The sequence below is a fragment of the Pipistrellus kuhlii genome, unplaced genomic scaffold (assembly GCF_014108245.1).
Source record: "Pipistrellus kuhlii isolate mPipKuh1 unplaced genomic scaffold, mPipKuh1.p scaffold_m20_p_45, whole genome shotgun sequence".
Lineage (NCBI taxonomy): Eukaryota > Metazoa > Chordata > Mammalia > Chiroptera > Vespertilionidae > Pipistrellus > Pipistrellus kuhlii.
Genome location: NW_023425546.1, coordinates 878,355 through 885,180, shown reverse-complemented (window position 1 = coordinate 885,180; position 6,826 = coordinate 878,355). Strand labels below are relative to the sequence as shown.

General features: G+C 42.7%; 1 protein-coding gene across 1 annotated transcript in view; it reads left to right on the top strand.

The window, feature by feature from the left end:
• ZNF624 (zinc finger protein 624) overlaps positions 1-6,826 on the top strand; it is a 48,019-nt gene that overhangs the window by 17,381 nt on the left and 23,812 nt on the right. Inside the window, 1 exon segment of the mRNA XM_045572361.1 lies at positions 5,580-5,691. The gene's annotated coding sequence lies outside the window, so the exon portion shown is untranslated.

Below are 6,826 nucleotides of genomic sequence, written 5' to 3'. Positions count from 1 at the left end.
CTTGGGTCTTAAGGTTGCTACCTGGACTACCTTTGTCCAGCTTTCAGAGTCTTCTTATACTTGTTTTATATATGATACTAGAGGTCCAATGCACGAAATTCATGCACTGGGGGAGTGGAGGGTGTCCCTCAGCCCAGCCTGCACACTCCTATCTGGGACCCCTCAGTCCTTTAAAAACTTCTAACTCCCCATCTTTGGGTGCTGAAACCATTTGGGGGCTCAACCCATCTAGTATCCAGATAACTAAATTTATAATCCCTTACCACTTTGGCATCATGCGCTCCTTCTTCAGCAAACTCAGTAATTTGATTATCATTCTTAGACTGGATTTCTTTGTGTTTATTCTGCTTGGCATTTTCTCTACTTATTGAATTTTCAGATTTGTGTCTTTTACCAAAATTACCCTCTCACTATCCTGGACTGCTGAATCCTAACAACTTTGCCTGCCAGCCTGATATTCCCCTAACCACTCCCCTGCCAGCCTTATTGACACCTAACTGCTCCTCTGCCAGCCCGATCACCCCTGACTGCCCTCCCCTGCAGGCCTGGTCACCCTCAACTGCCCTCTCCTGCAGGCCATTTGTGACAATGTGGGGGTGGCCATCTTGTGACACAAGGGCATGAGGGTCAATTGGCATATTACCTCTTTGTTATATAGGAGAATTGAAGGGTTTTAGCTGTACTTGGCAAGTATAGGGAGAACTGTGTTTACTCCATCTTATCCACTATCAGTTCACCTTCATTCATAAAAAATATTTTTGATGGTTATACATTTCTGGGCTGATGGGTTTCTTTCTTTGAATATTTTAAAGATGTTGTTCCAATGTCTTCTAGCTTACTTTTTTTCTATGAGAATTATCTTTGTTTCCTAATACTACAGGGTGGACAAAAGTAGGTCTATAATTGTGAGTACATGAATGTTTATTCTTGTATTATTATTTATTATTATATTATTTGTTTGTATTTCAACTATAAACTTACTTTTGCCCACCCTGTATATTATTTTGTTCCTCTGTTTTTAAATTTTTCCTTTATTACTGGTTTGTAGCAGTGTGATTATAAAGTACCTTGATGTGGTTTTCTTCATCAAGGTACCTTATAATCACACTATCTTTTATTTGAATTTCATTGAGCTTCTTGAATCTGTGGATTTATAGTTTTCTTCAAATTTTGAAAATATTTAGCCATTATTTCTTCAAATATTTTTCTACTCCCTCTCTCTCTTTTCCTTCTAGAATTCTAATTTACACATAGTTAGACTGCCTTATATTTTTTCATAATTCACTGCTCATTCTCCATCTTTTTTCTCCCTATTTCATTTTGAGCAGTTTCTATTTGTATGTCTTTGGCTTCACTATCTCTTCTTTTGCAGTGCGTAACCTGCTCTTAATCCAATCCAGTATATTTTTCATTTTGGATATCGTATTTGTTATCTCCAGGAGTTTCATTTCCCCTTGTGTTTCTTTCCCTTGATAGTTCAAATGTCATTGGGTTATGTCATACTTTCCCTAAAGTTATCCATTGGCTCCTTGAGATCTCAAGAGCCATTTTATATTGTGTTCAGTTTCACTGAGTTTTATTTATCCCTGCAAATCCCCATCTGGAGGAGGCTGACCTTGAGTAGGCCTCATACACAAAGCAGCCCAGAATCCAAGGCTCACAGAGTAGGAATGGATTAGAGGAAAGAGTCTCATGGTTGAGGGAAGCTGCCATAGAGCCCTTGAGGACTGTTTGTGGAGAATATGGCCTTTGGGCATTAAAGCGATAGAACTGAAGCAAAGGAAAACATGCCTTTAAAAATAATCATGGAGCCCTGGCAATGTGGCTCAGCTGCTTGGGCGTTGTCCTGTGCACTGAAAGGTCACCTGATTCCTGGTCAGGACACATGCCCAGGTTGCCAGCTTTATCCCCAGTGTGTGTGTGTGAGGGGGAGAGGGTGGATGGATGATTCGATCTCACATTGGTGTTTCACTCTCCTGAAAATCAATGAAAATATTTAAGAAAATAATAATTATTATTCTATAATACATATATAACATATCACCATTAATAACACTGCACATTAAAAATACTATTAATTGTATGGTATAATATATTAATCACATTGTATATTAAAATTATTTGGATAAGTCAAGAGAGAAGCTCCAGTACAAAGACCCAAAAACTATACTAAAGGCAATACCGACGTTTTCCGTCAAGAATGTGAAGGCAAGCCAAGACCGGTTTGGCTCAATGGATAGAGCTTCAGCTTGGGGACTGAAGGGTCCCGGGTTGGATTCAGGTCAAGGGCATGTACCTTGGTTGCGGGCATATCCCCAGTCGGGGGTGTGCAAGAGGCAGCTGATCGATGACTCTCTCTCATCGATGTTTCTAACTCTCTATCTCTCTCCCTTCCTCTCTGTATAAAACCAATAAAAATATATTTAAAAAAAAAAAAAAAAAAAAAAAAAAGAATGTGAAGGCAAGACCAGCAGAGGCGTGGCCACACACTTTAACTCCGTCACGGGAGGCTGCGGTCCTAGCGGCTCTTTCCTTAGTCACAGAGAAATGTTCTGAGGCAAAGATTGTGTCATTCCTCCTAGTGACGCTATTGTCTTGTGTAGGGCTTCATACACAGTTGTGGCCTTTCAATACAAAAACTTACTCAATTTGATTGAATTTCCAGGTCATTCAAATTCACGATAAACACAGCCAACTCCCTCATAAATGAGAACAAGGTGAGGCGCTGAGGGCTCTGGGCGCTGTAGTTCCCACGCCGCCGCGCAGGCGCATTGTCGAGCAGGGAGCCGCGTCCACTCGGCGCCCGGGCCGGGCCGCTCCCGCCCTGCTCCGCGGCCGGGCCTTCGCGCGTGCGCAGTGAGGCCGCTAGGTACTCACGCCCCGACGCCGGGTCTGAACGGCCGCACCTCCGGGCGCTGTCGCCGGGCGCGCGGGCGTGGCCGCCCCTGCAGAGCCCAGTACCCGCAGGCCCGCCCTGGGGCGGCTGGGGCTGGGCCTCCTGCGGCCAGGTCCACTCAGTGTCCGCTCGGCCTCCTGCCCGACGCGATCGGGCCCCGGCGCGCGGGGCTGGGCGGTCAGCGCTGGTCCCCGCCGGGGCAGAGCAGGGCAGTCCGGGAAGAGGGTGAGGCTGAGGGCGAGGCTGCGGAGGGACAGACAGTCTCTGACCTGGCTTCTGAACCCGCAGGATGGAGCTGGGTTTCCCGTTGAGCGACCTGACAGGTGGACGATCTCCTGCCCTGGGTAACCCAGCCACCTTTTCCTTGAGTGCTCATTTCACGGCATTTCAAATAACCACCTTTAAATCGCTCCCCTCTCGCTGACCTGACAGTGGCATTTTTTTAGTTGGGAAATGCTTCTCGGGTCCATGGCGCTCAAGTTCTCATTAATTTTAAATAGCTGCACTGGCTTAGGAGCCACAGCAAGTGAAGCTTCTTAAGTCTGATACTTCTGCAGAGCTTGGGAAGACGGCTTGGGACAAGTCACAACAACCAGAAACAATTAGCTAGGACACTATGACTCTGAGGAAACGTTGGCCTAATTTCTTCTGCACAATGTCAAAGGCAAAAGTAGAATAAACATTATATGGTTAGTCTCATTTGTTAATGTCTGATTCGTTATGCTTAAGTGACTTGCTTATAATCACATTTCCACAGTAGCCAAACCAATATTAGAAGCTGGGGGTGTGCAAGCTACTCTGGAATTTTACTGGACTTTTACACCTGTACCAAAGTCATATATATATTATTTTAAATACCTTTGTTTTTCTGATTATAAAATTGAAAACACGTTTGTTGTAGTTTGGTTGTTAAACATATTAGACTAGCATTATCTACTGACATATTGCCAAGGAGAAATTAGTCTTTACAAATTAAAAAAAAAATGATTCAGGTCATTCTTTAAAAAGTTTTAAAGATGCAGAAAGCGCCAAAACCGGTTTGGCTCAGTGGATAGAGGGTCAGCCTGCAGACTGAAAGGTCCCAGGTTCGATTCCGGTCAAGGGCATATACCTTGATTTCGGCCACATCTCCAGTGGGGGAGGGGGGGTGTGTGTGTGCAAGAGGCAGCTGATTGATGTTTCTTTCTCATTGATGTTTCTAGCTCTCTATCCCTCGCTCTTCCTCTCTGTAAAATATATATATACTTTTTTAAAAGATGCAGAAAGCCATTGCTGTAGTTCCTTAGAATTGAAAATATCTTAAACCACATAAGCAGTGTTTTGGAAAAAATAGTTTTCCCTTGTTATTTTTTAGCCTTTTTTTTTTTTTTTTCCAACCATATAAAACTGGGCTTCTTAACTTGAGGGTCAGTGGATAGGTTTGAAAGGGTCGGGCTTCAAACTGCCTGAAATAATATGTGCATTATTCTGTGGACAAGGTCAGATTCTCAAATGGATCCCCCCAAAGTTAAGATCTACTGGTGTTGATATGTAGCCATTGTTAATATTTGTTATAACAGATTCAGTTATTATTTTATTTTATTTTCATTTTATTGATTTTTTACAGAGAGGAGAAGAGAGCTAGAAACGTTGATGAGAGAGAAACATCGACCAGCTGCCTCTTGTACACCCCCTACTGGAGATGTGCCCGCAACCAAGGTACATGCCCTTGACCGGAATCGAACCCGGGATCTTTCAGTCCGCAGACTGACGCTCTACCACTGAGCCAAACCGGTCTCGGCCCCAAGGATAAATTCAATCTTAGTTCAAAAATAATTTGTGAACTATGAGTCAACCAGAATATTCTTAAGACAAAGTGTTACAGTCCATCAATAGGAGAAGCATTTAAGATGCTAAGGAACTTACCATCTTGGTTGTTTCCTAAATTTTCCAGATCTTTAATGTCTCTTCCAGAATATAGTTTTCAGCACCTTGTCCCTTGACTCTGCTGTTTCATAGTGATTAACTTAACACTTGGATAACTGACAGCTGCATAGTACTTTCTGGCTTCATCTCTGGTCTCTAGTCACACTAAATAAGTCCTTGAAAACACCAGTGATTTAATTAACACCAGTAACTACTGAACACTTTTTTGTGCTTGGTCCTGTCCTACCATGGTGTTTGATTCATTTGTGCCTTTGTTATTGGCAATCTTTCTACCTTGAATTGTTTTCCATTCCTTCTTCATTGGTGTAACCACTACTCATTCCTTAAGACTCATCTCAGGCCTCATCTAGCCCATGGAGCCTTTCCTGAGCCAAAGCCTTGACTCCCCTAAGATATTACACATAACTCTGTAATAGAACTTATTTTATATTAGCACATGTAAACATTGTATGCTTATTATCCAAATCCCCCACTAGACTATGAGCTCCTTAAAGTAGTCAGAAACAATCTGAAGAGAACTCGCTCTTATTTCCATGATCAAATGTATCAACTTACCCATGTGTGCACCTAAATTCTCTACTTCCTAAGTACAATGGATGGACTGACATTAATTCATCTAAAGTCACTCTATCTACTGGGTACCTCTCTCTCTCTCTCTCTTTTTAATATATTTTATTGATTTTTTACAGAGAGGAAGGAAGAGAGATAGAGAGCTAGAATCAGTTATTCTTTTAAATTGTGTTTAAACTTGGCACAGGTTCTGCTGCTGGGCTGTGAGATGAAGAGTGGTTCAAAAACCAAGCATGAAGAGTCTCTGCTGAGGGAGCGAAGGCAGGACCCAGCAGTGCCTGGACTCGAGAAACCTTTTGGTAAAACATTTCAATTGGATTTTCAAGTTTGTGAAGAAGGGTTTTTAATTTGGGTTTCAGAAGTTATCTTTAGAACAGTGTTTAGCAACGTACTGGTTGACAATGTAAATTCCTGTTCCTCAGGCCTAGCGTAGAGGTCCTGATCTAGATCTGGGATGGGGCCAAATAATTTCCTTTTTAATGAACATGCCTCGTGAGCTTTTTCAGTCCTCAGATTCAAGAACCTTATAATTATATGTGGGAATTTTCTGGGAGAAGAGTTATAATTTTCATGAGATCTGCCAAAGGTATCATGACCTGAACAAAGGTAGAGAAACACTGGTATAGAGGTAACCTGAGGCTTCAATATAGGAATTCGCTCAGATGATTCTTTAATTCAAGTCTTACCTCCACATTACACTGTGTTTTTCTCCCTCAGCTTCTTATTGTTTCTCTTCCACCAAAATCTTTTCATTGTATCTAGTGAATCCCCCTAGTGTCATGGAATAAACTCTACATTCTTAAGATATTCGCTTTTTTTTTTTTTTTTTATCTAAACCCTGCTCGCTCGCGCGCTCTCTCTCTCTCTCTCTCTCTCTCTCTCTCTCTCTCTCTCTCTCTCTCTCTCTCTCTCTCTCCCTCCCTCCTGCTTACTACCTAATACTTTTAATTTTTTATTTCATAGTCATTCACTCTGTTGGCTAGGAATTTAGTTTTGCACCTTTAACAGAGTTGTCCAAGTGGTTTGGACAAGAAAGACAGTTCCTTTTTCATGTAAAAGTCTGAGTTGGTAGGTGGCTGGCAGTGATGAGGGTGGGTCAGGGAGGCAGCTCTGGTCCATGAGCTCATCTAGAAACCAGGTTTGATCCATCTTTTTGCTCCGCCACTTCTAGGGGGTTGTCCTCCCTATGGTGGAAGCTGGAACACTCTCCTACTGTGTATTTCAGGCCATTGGGAGGGGAGACAGAGAACTGGAGGGCAAGCAGCTCCCTTTTAAAGGTGTGACCTGGAAATTGCATAGCATCTCTTTTATTCTGATCCCATTTGCTGGAAATATAGTGGCATGGCAAACCTGGCTGCAAGGAGGCCAGGGAATGTCTCTAGCCAGGTGACCTTGTGGCCCACTGAGACTTTAAGCCTCGGTCAAGTAGAAAGG